Source organism: Hemicordylus capensis, chromosome 2 (genome assembly GCF_027244095.1).
Source record: "Hemicordylus capensis ecotype Gifberg chromosome 2, rHemCap1.1.pri, whole genome shotgun sequence".
Lineage (NCBI taxonomy): Eukaryota > Metazoa > Chordata > Lepidosauria > Squamata > Cordylidae > Hemicordylus > Hemicordylus capensis.
This window is the reverse complement of record NC_069658.1, coordinates 83,560,254-83,576,879: the sequence shown is the minus strand read 5'-3', so window position 1 is coordinate 83,576,879 and position 16,626 is coordinate 83,560,254. Positions and strand designations below refer to the sequence as shown.

The window sequence follows — 16,626 nt, the reverse complement described above, 5'->3', positions numbered from 1 at the left end:
CCACCCCAAAGTCTTTAATAGGTGTTGAACAATCATCATGAAAAAGACCAATGTGGATAGTATCTACAGTGATGCTCATGGAAGGGCTTTTTGCAGCTGGACAGCTCTGTAATGTTGGCTAGTGCATAAATGTTCCAATACCATTAGCACAACATCTTCCACTAGCAAAAGAACTAGTCTGGAACTGGGGTTAATTACTGGCCCTGTTATCTTGTGCTATGTCCTTGTATTAGCACAAAAGTATTTAATCTTGCACTAGACTAGTCTGGATGCTGCAGATTATATTCTATCAAGATGGATTTAGTTGATTCTGTATTAACAAGTGGAGATTTGAATCAATTATCCACACAACTTTATATCCATGTGCAGCGGTTTAACAGAAAATCATGTCAAGAAAGGTTATATGTTGCACCTGTATTCCAATTGTTTTGTGTGTAATATCTATTTCCATAGCAGAGGAACTCCAGATCCAGTGAGATTTTGGTGTATAAATTTATACAAAAGAAGTCTCACTGGATTCAGTGGCTGACATCCCACACAAGAGTACACTTGCACTAATACCTAAAATTATTCAATCGAAGTTGTTCAACACCATGTCCATTGAAAATAATGGATGTAGCATCACACAACTATGACTGCATAATTTTTGTATTAGCACAAGATTAACTCTTGAATTTTTTTTAACTTTTATTTTTGAATAATTTTGTAGACTTATATAATGTTACACAACATGGGATGCCATGTTACCTGGTTGCTTGTATGGCCTGGTGGAGTCTGGAGAAGGGTGTGGCATCCCTCCTGTGGGGCTTTTGTTCCCTTCAGGGGGTGCCAGGGATGAGAAGGGTCCAGGCTGGTTAGATCCCAGTAGGATTGAGAGGGCAAGGCAGGGAGAGCTTCAGGAAACAGCTCCAGGGAGACAGCTAGGTTGGGTGGGACAGGAAACAGGAAGCAATGTCAAGAAGGGGGTGGGGCTGGAAGTAGGCTTTAAGCCCTGTCAGCTCTTCACTGGGGCATTTAAAGACAAGGCAGCTGATGATGAGGGGCTGCTTCTGAGTATGGGAGCCAGAAGTTCTCCAGGAGAGGGAACTGGCTGAATGCAGCAAGCCAGGAGGAGGACTCAGGTGACAAATTAACCTCCACCCCTGGCTGTTCCTGAGGCTGACCTTTTCTGTACTTACACAGTCATTCTGGAATTCAAGAAGGGCTAGGAGCCCACCTCATCCCCTGAGAGTCTGACAACAAGATAACAAAACAGAAAAAACTTAGGATATAGGATAAAAATCCCAAATACCTCCCCTCATTGCCATGAGACACCTATGTCCAATTATATTGATGTGCCTAAAGTAAGTGCTACAGCAAATACCAACAGATTTAGAGCATTCCTTAGATGCTTGCAGCAGCGTGGGTGACTGAGAACCAACTGTGTTACTCTGCACAGGATGTCAGCCACTGATCTGCAGTTATTGTGATGCAGAAATTAAATAGATATTTCACATAAAACCTTTGGAAAATAAGTAAAAAGTAACGTGTGCTGTTGAGTTGGTTTTGACTCCTGGCGACACCAGAGCCCTGTGGTTGTCTTTGGTAGAATACAGGAGGGGTTTACCATTGCCTCCTCCTGCACAGTATGAGATTATGCCTTTCAGCATCTTCCTATATCACAGCTGCCCAATATAGGTGTTTCCCATAGTCTGGGAAACATACCAGTGGGGATTCGAACCAGCAAGCTCTGGCTTGCTAGTCAAGTCATTTCCCCATGCTGCGCCAATGGGTGTATGCAGCACCATAAATCCTTGGTGTCATGCCAGCACCCAGCACTATGGCAAACATTATGTGCTTTTTCCTGGGAGTTCTTTTCCAGATTATCATGTTGGTGAGTACATGACGATGGTGCCAGTACCTTACAGCTTTGCTGCTGGGAACTGTAGTATTCAACCCCAACTGTAGTATGTAAAAAAGAAGATTCAAGGCAAGAAAGAGTTTTAGATGTGAATAGGGAGGACAGCAAGCAACAAGAAAATATTCATCAAGCATATGGAGCTAGATCAGGTAGTCTGCTCATATAGTTTCACAACAATCAATTAGGTTGTAATGAGGTTCTCACAAGAGTTAATTGAGAGTAAGGGGTTAGCATTAACAAAAGATATACTGTGCATAAACCTGCCAAGCTTCTGGCTTTGTAGTTCATGTAGTTTCACTCCAATTAATCAGGTCAAGTAAGGGGTTAACGTGCACTAACAAAGCAGTCTGGTCAGCCTACATGCTGACCAGGCACATGTAGAATCGTGTTTTACATTCTGAACTGGATAAGAATTTTTATTTTTGGCGGGGGAAGGATCTCAAGTTTGATCCACAATACCACCTAGCAATACAAGCTGAACAAATTCCATTTTTAAACGAAATAATGACACACCTTGGTCACTAGCTATTTGTAACAGTGAAGCTATTAACATGTGCACCGAAAATCAGGCTATGGAAGCCCAACCTGGTTTCCAGTGCACGTGTGTACTGCCAGGAGCCACGCAGCTCCCGGCGGTGGCACAGTGGCAAGCCTACTTAGAGAGCGCGAAGGTGCCCCCAAAGCAGGCTAAGAGCTCGTGTGTCAGTGCCACATAGCTTCACGCGGCTCCTACACACAAGTAGCCTCCCGACCAGCATCGGGAGGCTCCCCATAATGTACCACACACTCGTGCAGTGCATTACGGAAGCTCCTGCTCCCTCCCTGCTATCAGCAGAAGCTGGCAACAGTCTGGGTGGCTGATCTCAGGGGTGTAACTATAATAGGGCAAGGGGAGACAGTTGTCTGGGGGCCCACTGCCTTGGGGGGCCCCCCAGAGGCAAGTCACATGACTGACTCCCCCAGCCGCACACCCGCCTCGGCTTCCTTCGGTTGTATTCATCCTCCAAAATTGATGTGAATGTTAAGACCTGGAGCTTCCAGAACAGCATGTCTTTCTCTAGTACCATTAAATGACTTGCATAGTCCACAATTTACAAAACATTTAAAAAATAATTTAGGATGATGTTCTATTGTGGCGTATATATATATGCTTTTTGTTACCACTATTCAGCCTCTTAAGATTTCTGTACTTCATGAGCTGAGCATCAGTGAGGGGGGCGAGTCCATTTTAAAATGTTGTCTCTGGGCCCACTACAACCTTGCTACACCCCTGGCTGATTTGGCCACCCAGCAACATGGTTGGGGTCGTCTGTGGGGGAGGTATGCCTTCCGCTGCTTCCTCCCCTCGCCCAGACCGACCCCTTTCTCCAGTCGTGAGAATGGGCTCTGTGTCTCACTTGCTTCTGAATATGCCTTTCATTAAATTAGTTATCTTATGCACATACTCAGCCATGCTTGCATCTCCACATTCAGTTGTAGATCTGATATTATGCTGTTTGCTTGTTTTCATACAGAGCATCCATTTCATGATGAACAATGGGCATGGTATGGCTGTGTATCCTTTGAAACCTGTTCTCCCTTTATGCCAAAGGCAATGCAGCTTGATCAGCTTCTCCAGATTTTTGGCAAGCCCAGTTTTTGTTAGGCTTTATGAAAGCATGCCCTTATGAGTCCGTCATGGATTGAACCATCTTTCCCCACTCTAATCACAGGGCTGCACAACTTTGGTCCTCCCAGCTGTGGACTACAATTCCCATCATTCCCAGCTGCAGTGGCCAATAGTCAAGGATGATGGGAATTGTAAGCCAACATCTGCAGGAGGGTCAAAGTTGTACAGCCCTGATTCAACAAGGGTGTTCTGCACATGCAAGCAGATTCTCAATAAAAGGCTACATACAAATGCTTTACTAGATGTGGTCTGTACATTCAAAAGAAAGAAGCTAAAACTTCACACATGAACAGTACCTGATGTTGTGCATGGGGGTGTTCTTGGAGAATTGTGCGTATGTGTGCAACTCTAACAGATATCAGTATTGTATTGTCAGTTTGAGTGAACTGACAGGCAATATTAAAATGCAATACATAAATAATAGCATCGTTGATGGGGTACTAATTCATTCTTGCCAATAGGTGACCAACACTAGCAAACGATATGGTTCTCTTGGGGAGATTGTCTGTAGTAAAATTTAATGCAGGTTAATGATCTGTGGGTTATTTATTTAATGTATCTCCCATTTTTCTACAAAAAAAATCCACTCAAAGCAGCAGAACTGATTAGGCCTCAGTTTTACGTGTATCTCATTACAACATAACCATAGAACATCATGCAGTGAGAAACCTAATCACAAATCCTGCTCTTAGCTAGTGACAAGCAAATAGCTATACACACCAACAGACAAAAACAGTATCCTAATCATTGTGCTGTATGCTGATAGGTGAGATGTTCCCATGTCACTAAGAGATTGGTTGTTGTTTTTCCTTTGGCACATTTGGTTTTGATGCATTTTGACTAACCTTGCACAGATGTGCCAGAGTTTTCCATCGCACAAATGAGGAGAAGTGATTTTTGGCTGTCTTCCCTTCCCTCTGTAGCCACTTGTGACTACCCCACAACCACCTTGTTGTATTTCCATGCTTTCTGGAGCACGAGTGAACATAGTAAGCACCTTAACTTTTATCTTTGGTATTTAAATATGTACTATTATTAATATTAACTATAAATATATTTTTAAGGCTTCCCTTGCATTCTAAGCACCTGTTATACAATTCCATCCTACACTACAGTTCCAGTTTTCAAGCAGTTTGCTCAAATTACTAGCAGTTAAATAGTGGAAAACAAGGGTAAGTTTAAAAAAACAACAACATAACATTGTTATCATATTTGATTGCTTTGATTAATAATTAGCAAGTTGGTAATAAAAATAAAACCAGTTATTGTAGCCTTGAACTATACACTTACATGTTTATTTTAGGAAAGCTGAAAATATTCAAACCATTGAACTGGTTTCTTTTGCTTTTTTTGGCCTCTGTATTATATTTAAAAGGGTGGCAGATGGGAACACAAGGTTTTTGAAAATATATGAAGGCTCGCTTAGTTACTGTTCTTTTAAATGTTTTGTTTTCAGGGGTGGGGGTGTTCCCCAATCACAAACAAGACAAATTATTTGATTTTAAAACAAACAATCTTGCAGCTCTCAAGATTTATAATATAACTCAGTCTTTTGTATTTCTTAAACAGTTAAGAATACATGTCAATTATGGATGGCAGTCTTGGAGAGAGAGAGAGAAAGAGAAAGAGAGACTGTGTATTTGTTATATTGTTTTAAAGGCTCAAATATTAAGCATTGTTTTCATTTACTTTATTAACAGCAGAGTATTAAAATGGATCTATAAACTAGTGTTGATATGCCAGTCATGCCTTGGAAATAGTTAAACATTATTCTATCGCAGCTGAACATTCCAGGGTTTTTTTTCCTTGTGAAATTAATGCTTTTAGGCTGAATTTATGTCTGTCAACAAATAATGATAATAGATGTGAGCTGGCTCATAATCCAGAGGTACTAGGTTACAATGTGTTGCCATGGAAACAGTGTTTTATTGCATTTTCTCTACTTGATTTAAGCCATTTGACAATCATAGCAACTGTTTGCCTGTCTTCCACATCATAAAAAATTCAAAAACACAAACAACCTATAGTAGGAAATAGGCAGGTTTTGGACCTCACCCCCCACCCCCACACAAGCTTATATTTAACATGGACCTTTTGTGAGCAGTTTATCTCATAGAATGTCCAGGAGTGTTGGAAAATTCAATCAGTGGTTAGTCATCGAATGGCTCTGTCTTGCCTGTGGTTCATTTTGTTTATTGCATCATATATCTTTTATGTTCACTGGGACTTTAGCTTGAAACAGCATTTTCTTTAACAAGAGCCATGTTTCCTCTAACACTGTTTATTGCATCTGAAACATTATTCTTTGAGACCATGGTCCATTTTCAATTGAGCAAAGGTCTGTAACTGAATACTGCATGTCTGTGTTTATTCAGGATCCAGAGTAAGAAATACCCCCATTCATGTAACATTAATCACTTTCCCAGTGTTCAGCTGAGGTCATTGCCACATTCCTAGCAGTATTAAGCCGAGTCAAGATTAATCACATACATTAAACCCTGCAAGAGAAGGACGTGAAAGGGATCTGAAATTAGACATTCGATAAAAGCCAGAGAGAGGGGGAGAACACTGTAAGAATATTTGTGTTGCTATACTAAGCATGTAGTGCAATTTGGGATATTTCTTCTACATTAGAATATTTTGCCTTTTGCAGTATGATAAAGGGAGGGGCTGCAGCTTATTGGCAGAGCACCTGCTTTGCATACAGAAGATCCCAAGCCCAGGCGTTTCCAAGAGCACCTGGGGGAAATAGGGCTGTCTGAAACACAGGAGACCCTCTGCTTGTCAGTGCAGACAGTACAGATCTAAATAGCCCGATGGCCTGAACAGTAAAGCACAGGGTGGTTTTGTGGATAAACAACACGGGCACTCATGTGAAGCAAGGCTACAACACTTGGGGCTTTTTAGTTTAGAAAAAAGACAACTGCTGGGAGACATGATAGAGGTCTACAAAATCATGCATGGTGTGGAGAAAGTGGATAGAGAGAAATTCTTATCCCTCTCACATAACACTAGAACCAGGGGTCATCCCATGAAATGGATTGCCAGGAAATCTAGGACCAACAAACAGAAGTACTTTTTCACACAATGTATCAGGGGCGTAGCTATAATTGAGCGAAAGGGTTCAAAGAACACGGGCCCCCAGCTCCTGAGGGCCCTCCAGCTCCATCCCTCCCTATTTTCTTCATTGTCTCCCTCACTCTAGGGGGCCGCCAGAGATTGGGATGAACACGTGCCACCTCTACCCTAGCTACGCCCCTGCAATGCATAGTCAACTTGTGGAATTCTCTGCCATGTGAAGTGGTGACAGCCAACAACCTGGATGGCTTTAAGAGGTGTTTGGATAACTTCATGGAGGAGAGGTCTATCATCGGCTACTAGTTGGAGGGGTTTAGGCCACCTCCAGCCTCAAAAGCAGGATGCCTCTGAGTACCAGTTGCAGGGGAGTAACAGCAGGAGAGAGGGCATTCCCTCAACTCCTTCCTGTAGGCTTCCAGAAGCTTCTGGTGGGCCACTGTGCAAAACAGGATGCTGGGCTAGATGGGCCTTGGACCTGATCCAGCAGAGCTGTTCTTATGTTCTTAAGCAAAGGTGTAGACTTCTCGATTTCCCAGAGGGGGCATGAGACACATGGGAGGAGAGGTCTTGTGGTAGTTAGCATGAATTCTCCCTTTTGCTAAGCAGAGTTCACCTTAGTTTACATTTGAATGGGAGACTACATGTGAGTACTGCAAGATATCCCCTTTAGGGGATGGGGCCGCTCTGGGAAGAGCACCTGCATGCTTTCACACTTTTTTCACACTGTAAACTGAGGCCCACAACCTTAAAAAAAAGTAACTTTTTACATGAATTAAAACATATTTATTATAGCCAAAGCATCACTTCTTGGCCTTTTAGCTAAGATCAAGTGTAGTGTGTGTAGTATAGCCAAAGCATTGAAGAATAGCTAACTACAGAGAGACCCAATGAGAAGAAATACATTCAGTCTATGCAGTACTAGAATTCTTCCTCACTGAACATATTTTAAATATTTGTAAATATTTTAAATGAACACCCAGGTTCATTTAAAACAGGGATTCTCAACGCTGGGTCCCTAGTTGTTATTGGACTTCAACTCCCATAATCCCCAGCCCTAGTGGCCTTTGGTTGGGGATTATCGGAGTTGAAGTCCAATAACATCTGGGGACCAAACATTGAGAATCCCTGATTTAAAAGACCCTCTGTTAGAGCTGCCATTGGTCTCCTATAAGACAAAACTAACATTAAAACCTTTCCTGTTATATCTAGAACCAGGGTGGACTCAAAATATAGCCAAAATGCCTTAAACCCTCTTTAAGGAGCATGTAGCCAGAGCAGGAACGTAGGGAGACAGAATGGATCACGTTTCCAGCCAGATCAAGTTTAAAACAATCAAAAGCTAGTTTATTTAAGTAGATATAAAAAGTAGGGCAGTTCACAGGCAAACAAAGCAAAATGGTAAAAATGCACAAGTGAGATATCTTTCTTCCTGTCTGATGTTAGACAGGAGGCTCAGTAGCTCATTGGTCTTAAATTTCAGTTCAGAAAACTTTATCTTAGAAAGTGCTGCCTTCTGCATGATCCCCACCACAAGTCATCTGAGGAGGTCTGTCTTCAGTTACCACTGGCACATCTGGTGGTGACTCAGAGGCAGGCCTTCTCTGTAGCTGCTCCTGGGCTGTGGAATGCACTCCCTGCAGAAATCCATAATTTGAATTCTTTATTGGCTTTCAGGAGAGCCCTCAGAACCCATCTGTTTGGCCTGGCCTTCCAGGGTTTTAAAATTGTTTTTAAACTGTAAAGGTTTGGCCTGGTTTTTCAGGGTTTTTAAAACCTGTTTTAAATGTTTTAATAATGGTTTTATGCTTGTATAGTTTTTTATTTTAACAGTTAATTGATTTTAGTTTTATTTTAAAGTAAACGGCACTGAGCCATTTTTGGAAGGGCGGTATAGCAATCAAACAAACAAACAAACAAACAAACAAACAAACAAACAAACAAATTCTTGCATCATGGTGAAGTCTGCATGCTCCCAGGAGTCATGCAGCTGGGTCTCAAGTAACAAAGCTAAACTAACACCAAAGTAACATGTTCAAAACAGCAACCACACGAATCCCGCCGCTCACCTAACTTGAGGTTAAGTGTCCCCTCTTGGAGTTAGGGAAAACAATCAAAAGCTTAATGTTTTCCTCTCAAAGTACAGTTTTCTTTATTAATAATAATAATAATAATAATAATTTATAATAATAAAAAAGAGCAAAGAAAAATTAAAAATTGGACTGCTCCAGGCAACAATGAACTGCTTTTGGCTTTTAGCTTAAACACCTAACAAGCCTTCATAAACAACTATCAAAACAGTTCAATCACATTTTGCAAGGAGGTGATATTGAACAATGGCTAACAACTGGGAAAACTCATCTCATCATGAAAGACCCAGCAAAAGGTGCAGTTCCAAGTAATTATAGACCGATAAGCTGCCTTCCAACCATGTTCAAATTATTAACTGGAATAATAGCAGATGAAGTGATGCAACACTTATTAACTAACAAACAGCTTCCAGTTGAACAGAAAGGAAATTGCCCGAACACCAGAGGCACAAAAGACCAGCTGCTGATTGACAAAATGATTTTAGAAAATTGCAAGAGAAGAAAAACCAATCTAAGTGTTGCATGGATTGACTACAAGAAAGCCTTCGATTCATTGCCTCACACATGGATACTAAAATGTTTAGAAACAACTGGTGTCAGCAAAAACATTCAGATATTTATTAAAAAAAGCAATGAGGATGTGGAGTACACAGTTAACAATCAATGGCGAGACACTTGGACAGGTTAGCATTAGAAGAGGCATTTTCCAAGGGGACTCACTATCCCCTCTGTTTTTTGTAATTGCCATGACCCCACTTTCACAAATACTAAACAAAATAGGCCTCGGATATCAAACATCTAAAACATCAAGTAAAATAAACCATCTGCTGTACATGGACGATCTGAAGTTGTATGGAAAGTCCCAGTCAGAAATCGAATCACTGCTAAACACTGTCCGTATATTCAGTAGTGATATAGCAATGGAGTTTGGACTAGACAAGTGTGCTGCATTAATAATGAACAGAGGGAAAATAAGAAAAACAGAAGGAATAGAACTGCCCAATGGAAGCAACATCAAGAACCTGGAAGAGAAAGAACCTTACAAATACTTGGGCATTCTCCAGGCTGATAACATCGCACACACTGAAGTTAAAAGAAAAATTGGAAGTGAATACATCAGGAGAGTTAGAAAAATCCTCAAGTCCAAACAGAATGGCAGGAACACCATACAAGCCATAAACACCTGGGCTATACCTGTTATCAGATACACTGCAGGAATAATAGACTGGACCCAGGCAGAGCTAGAGACGCAAGATCGTAAGACCAGGAAAATCATGGCCATCAATCATGCTCTGCACCCCCGCAGTGATGTCGATAGGCTATACCTCCCTCGCAGCTCAGGTGGAAGAGGAATGCTGCAAGTCCATCAAACAGTAGGGAAAAGAGGCCTTGAAGAATATATAAAGGACAGTGAAGAAGATGCTCCTCAAATGGTCAATAATGCGAAACTATTCAACACCAATGAAACAAAGCAGGCCTACAAGAAATTTTTCTGCTCGGTTCTTGACTTGTTCTAAGAACCGAGCAGAAAAATGGAAAAATAAGCCACTGCATGGTCAATATTTGCACAATATAAGTGGAAAATCAGACATCACCAAGACCTGGCAATGGCTTAAGAATGGCAACTTGAAGAAAGAAACAGAGGGTTTAATACTGGCTGCACAAGAACAGGCACTAAGAAAAAATGCAATAAGAGCAAAAGTTGAAAAATCCACAACAAACAGCAAGTGCCGCCTTTGTAAAGAAGCAGATGAAACCGTGGACCACCTAATCAGCTGTTGTAAGAAGATCGCACAGACTGACTACAAACAAAGGCATGACAAGGTAGCAGGGATGATACACTGGAACATCTGCAAAAAATACAAGCTACCTGTAGCCAAACATTGGTGGGACCATAAAATTGACAAAGTTGAAGAAAATGAAGATGTAAAAATATTATGGGACTTCCGACTACAAACAGACAAATATCTGCCACACAATACACCAGATATAACTGTAGTTGAGAAGAAAGAAAAACAAGTCAAAATAATCGACATAGCAATACCAGGGGATAGCAGAAGAGAAGAAAAAGAAATAGAAAAAATCACCAAATACAAAGATCTACAAATTGAAATTGAAAGGCTGTGGCAGAAAAAGATCAAAATAATCCCAGTGGTCATTGGCGCCCTGGGTGCAGTTCCAAAAGACCTCGAAGAGCACCTCAACACCATAGGGGCCACAGAAATCACCATCAGCCAATTACAAAAAGCAGTTTTACTGGGAACAGCCTATATTCTGCGACGATATCTATAACAATTGACAATAAAATTCTGGCATCCCAGGTCCTTGGGAAGGACTCGATGTCTGGATAAAACAAACCAGTCAATAACACCTGTCTGACTGTGTAAACAAGAAATAATAATAAACTACTTCTCTCGCATGCACCCCGCTGCCCTTTAGAACACACATTCCCCTTTACAAGTATACCCTTGAACCAGATTGGTCAAATGGACCAAACTGGTTCAGAGACAGGCAGCTCAATTCAAATTTGGTCTGAATTTGAACTGAACCACATTTTTTGGTTTGTGCACACCCCTACTTGGATTCTGTCTGCATCAGGATTTCTGGTTGTCCCCTAGGGAATTGTGCATCAAAGTGAAAGGCTTCCTAGCTATTTTAAAACCAAAAGACTATACATCTTTCTATTTTCAGCCTGCTATTTTCTGAGCTTTCTTGCTTGCTTGCTTTCATGTCTGAATAGGGTTAATGAGTGGTGTTCACCTTTTTTCTTCTTCTTGCATCTCTATATGTCCTCAGCATTCTGAAAAGTGCTGAAGGGTTCTGAAAGGTCACACAGGTCCCCAAAGTGAAAAGGATTTTTTTTTAAAGTTTAAAAAAATTAGGGTGTCCCCCTCTCACAATTTATAAATATATCTGCTTCTGCTAGGGAATACCTCAACGATGTAGGGCATATCCAACTATGTATTTTGGGTAGCTGTAGTTTGCATCCCAACTGATTGGCCTGGAGTAGGCAACCTAGGCTCTCCAGATTTGTTGAACTACAACTTCCATCATTCCCAGCCACAATAATTTGTGGGTTGGGTTGATGGAAGTTGGAGTTTAACAACAGCTGGGGAGCCAGGATTGCCTACCCCATGATAGGCACCATCTGAGTTTGCTACTCAGAAAATTGTGTGAAAGGTGGGCTCTAAATTTCCGTCTCCTCCCCTTCCATTTTTATTTTGTATAGTGTCTATAAGATTGTAAGCTTAGCCAAATTAGAAACTAACTTTAGTATATAAATGTAAATTTAAAAAATAGCACATGTAAGAAGCTATAGATGGAGTTGGTTTGTTAATATGATTAAACATATGCATGGTAGACTTTATGCAGATTATCGAATTAATTCCATAATTGATGGCCATAATTGATTTTTTTCACCTAAATTGATTGTTCTGAAAACATTTCTCTCTTTCATACTAATTATTTCTGTGCAAGTATATGTTGTATTCCTTCCTAATGTAGAACTGTATCCTACTGAAATTAACAAGAGTTGCTTCCAAATTAATGTGTTTATAATTGAGGTATGTTTGAATTAGGTAATGTTAGATGTCCAAGAGGAATTCTTTCAGTATTAATTATCCCATTCTTACCTGATCCCCACATGAGATTACACAGAAGATTGGCAATGGCCACCATAAGCACACATTTCAGCTCTTAACATACTTACACAGAAATAAAACATTATAGTTTTCAATTAAACTGCCGTGTAAGTATGTCTCTACTGTGCCTTCCCTTGGTCTTACCTGTGGTCTTTGCCAAGTCATTATCTCTGAGCCTCAGTTTTCATCAGTAATTAAGCTAATGCTGACCTACCTATAAACAAGATAAGACATTTTGCTAGCAAAGGATACAAATCTATGGATGCTGAGTTCATCTAAAAGCTTTTAGACATGGCAAAGTTTTCAAAACAAGTCCAAGTTGGGTAGTGGATACAGCAAATGGAAACATTTCTCCCCCACCTTTTCTTTTAAAAGTTAGCACTACACACAACACATGGGGTGTATTATAACTGGAAAATTTCTACATATGAATAACAAACAGATACTTGCAAAAAATCACTGAAGGTGTATGTTTGTTTATCAGGGGAATGTTGGCAGGTTGCTCTTAGAATATAATGCTTTGATTCCTTCTATGTGCATTGATAATGGCCAGTGAATCTCCTCTTATGAATTGCAGCACTGTCAATGTTTAGTTTCTAAAATGAGTTCCTCCCCTCATCTCATATATGTGGCTACTCAATGGCAGTGAGTGAAAAGTATTTCCTTCTTTATGATAATTTCCTGTTCTCAGTACTTTCAGTAAATATTCTGAAAAAAGTATTCTCAGTACTTTCTAAAATATATTCTGGACTTAAGGTGGGTTTGCATGAACTGCTTCAGGTAAGGAAGGCGGGGAGTGTTGGGGTTTGTGATTATTTAGCAAAGCGCCAACAAAAGAAGCTACCCACTTCAGTTACAGAGTAGAGTGCAGAGTTTAGTTGTTGCAGCTATTTAAAGAACACACATGGAGATTGTTGTACAGTCTAAATACTAAGTTGATTTATTGGTGAAGTACATTTGAGATAAGAAAGACCTATTCTATCAGTTGGCTACATAATGAATAGGGAGGGAGGGAGGGAGATAGATGTTTCCACCTTCTCTCTAGGAAGAAAGGAAGAGGACTTACTCACTACCAGAAGTACCTGAGGAGTCAAGGCAGGGGTCATAGAGGAGAGGCAAGTAAGGAGACACTCACTAACTCCCTCTACTCCCAATGCACCTAGTGGTCCATAGGATAGCTGGTGCAAAAGGTCAAAGCACTGGCACTCCATCTCCAACAGGGAGATATTGTAGAAATGTTAGGAATTGGCAGGATGCGCTTCTGGAAGGTATGTCGTCCAAACCCACCCAAGTATGGATCCTCCATCTGACATTCTCCTGACTTTTGTCCAACTTCTGTAACCAAGATATGGAATTGGACGGAGAATCTAATCATAATGTCAGGTGGAAGACTTAGGTACCAGACTTGAGCTGGATGACACACCCAATGGGAACATGTGCTGCTGGTTCTCAACATTTCCTTGCCTTCCGGCAGTTCATGTGAACCCACCCTAAAACTGGCTCAGATAAAGCTCTAAAGGGTGGCATCTGTGAGATAAACTTGAGATGGCTGCCTTGGTTGTTTCAGAGAAAGAAGGCATGGAAAATGTGACATGGCAAAATCCATCCAGAGGAGGCCATTTAAAGCACACCACGGCATGAGTGAGAGGTGAAAGCCTTCTACTGCCTACGTTTTTTTCACCTCAGCTTTCAAAGAGCTGTTTTTCTTCCATGGAAATTGCTTCAGGAAATGTAGTCCAATTGAGAGCATAAGCCAGCTTAAAAATTGTCCAGGATGAAAGCAAGTTTGAGGGAAGGGTACGACACCCTTCTACTCTATAAGGTGAGATGATTTAAAGCATGATTTATACCTTAAACTATCCTCTCCCTCTTTATAGGGAATCCGTATCAGACCCAGCTCTTCACTTGAGTCTGCCATTGTCATTCTTTATATAGGTTGGCCAGGAGGTGGGAAATGCGAAGCAGTTAAACTGACAATGCAGGCTTCTGAGTCTCACAGGGTGCTGGTTCATATTGATCACATTTGAAATAAGAAAGTGCTTTGCTGCAGTTGATTATACATTGATTAAACATTAAAATGTCACTTAATTTTAATGATTTTTATCTGTAAGAGGATGCATTTTAGGAAACATCTGTTAAATGTTGCAATTTAAGGGATATTCCCAGAAATATCTGTATGAAAGAGTCATTACATTTCTAAATTGTATTTTGCCATTTCCTTTTCAATATGACTCTTCAAGTTGCCATCCTATGCACACTTTCCTGAAGATACATTCAATGTATGAGGCGGGACTTATATAGATAAATTATATAGCGAGAAGCAACAGGGTTTTTATTAATTCATCAACATATTATGGGTACGGACTCAATTTTTAGGTTTTGGAATGCTGTTCATTTTCACAGCACCATTTTTCATTTTGAGCCAGTTGGGCGTGTCCCCATTTGTATCAGGACATATTTAATGCCACGTTTCTTTTTTGCTTCATCCATTTTCAGTATATATTTTTTTAAGACTCTTAATTTTAGCTCTTTCTTTATTACTATCTGTGTTGTCAATGGCAGGAATTGCCTCTTGGTTGTGGCCATTTTTTACACAATATCCTGGGACAATACTGTATCTCAAGGCATATGGGTAAAGAAATAAAATTAAAAATGGCTGCTACCAAGAGATGGCTGTGCATTACTCAGACAACAATGGGGAAAAAATCCATAAAAGCAAAGTTTTAAAATTGAGACCCTTTCACACCCTTTACCCCGGCGCTTTTGTCCCAATAACAAATACACACCTCTACAACATATGACTGCTACACTGAATGGCACAGCGGGGAAATGACTTGATTAGCAAGCCAGAGATTGCCAGTTCAAATCTCTGCTGGTATGTTTCTGAGACTATGGGGAAACACCTATATCGTTTGTTTGTTTGTTTGTTTGTTTGTTTGTTTATTACATTTCTATACACCCCAAAACTTGAGTCTTCGGGCAGATATAGGAAGATGCTGAAAGGCATCATCTCACATTGTGCAGGAGATGGCAGTGGTAAACCCCTCCTGTGTTCTACCAAAGACAACCACAGGGCTCTGTGGTTGCCAGTGTTGACACCGACTCGACAGCACACTACCTTTACAACATATGACTGCATGCAGACACAAACATTCAACATATCCAGATCTGAATGTGAACTTATACTTTCTAAGGAATATCTCCAGTCCAGACATGCTATGTGAGCGGACCTATTCTATTCCTAGTATAATCCAAGACTGAGATTGGACTGTCCTAAAGGCTACTGTTCAAAGTTATTTGAAAGTAGATTTCCTATTGGCTGGCTATTCCAGAGATGTATATCAATAACCTCCCTTTGAAAAGAAGAAAAAATTATTTTTACAAAACCCCAAGGACACAATTTTCCCTGATTCCGAATAGGAGGTATAATGTCTTTATAATGCAATAATTAAAAGGAAAAAACAATTACGGCAGCCTTATCTGGACTTTGCAGCTGTACTTCCTCCTTTTGCATTAGCACTGTGTTTTGGAAGGTTATGACAAACCATGAAAATTGCATCTTAAGAGGAGTTTTATTTCTTTTCCTATGATTTGATTGAAAGAGACAGCTACATTTTGTGTATATATAATTAGGCAGTAAAATAGTCTTTGAAGGCAGATTTCCATTTAGTATGTGAGTCACACACACAACAGGCTTTCATTCAACAGCCAAAGACTGATCTTTTTAATGCCTCAGCTCTCTCAACATGTTTTCTGAATGTTATATCCTGCGGAAGAAAGGGGGGGGGGGAGGGGAGAGAGAGAAAATATATGAGACTAAGCTTCTAGTCCAAATTTTGCCTTCCCGAGCTAAAGAAAACAAAAACAAAAACTGAAAAGCCAATCAATCGGGCAAGTCTGTGGCGATTTAATCTCATAACAAACTACCTCCCCACCCCCTCGCCATGACTGTCCAGGCCAGTACTCTGCCGTGAATGCTGCACCAGTTCTAGGCGTATCTAATCCCCCTCATAAAAGGCTATTGTAGCAGTAAAACTGAGACCAATGGTTTTTTTATTCACCACCACTCAGCACTCCAAACTAACAGCACTGGATTTCCCCCCCCCCCCACCCTTCATATTTTAAAATTCTTTTTTCAATGCACAGTTTTCCCTTTTATTAACGATAAAATAAAGAGAAATAAAAAAGAGGGAGAGAAATCTCATTTTGTTCTGGAGGTTGCTATAATGTTAGATATAATCATCTGCAAAG

The 16,626-nt window shown here is 40.5% G+C and overlaps 1 long non-coding RNA gene across 2 annotated transcripts; it reads left to right on the top strand.

The window, feature by feature from the left end:
* Positions 1 to 870: 870 nt before the first annotated feature.
* On the top strand, positions 871 to 5,569 carry LOC128344078 (uncharacterized). Of its 2 annotated transcripts, none has more exons than XR_008315660.1 (5): positions 871 to 1,121; positions 3,415 to 3,455; positions 4,424 to 4,558; positions 4,685 to 4,741; positions 5,139 to 5,569. It is a non-coding gene; the product is annotated as an uncharacterized LOC128344078 (long non-coding RNA). The 2 variants fall into 2 exon arrangements; XR_008315661.1 differs by having other exon boundaries at positions 871 to 1,343.
* Positions 5,570 to 16,626: the final 11,057 nt, after the last annotated feature.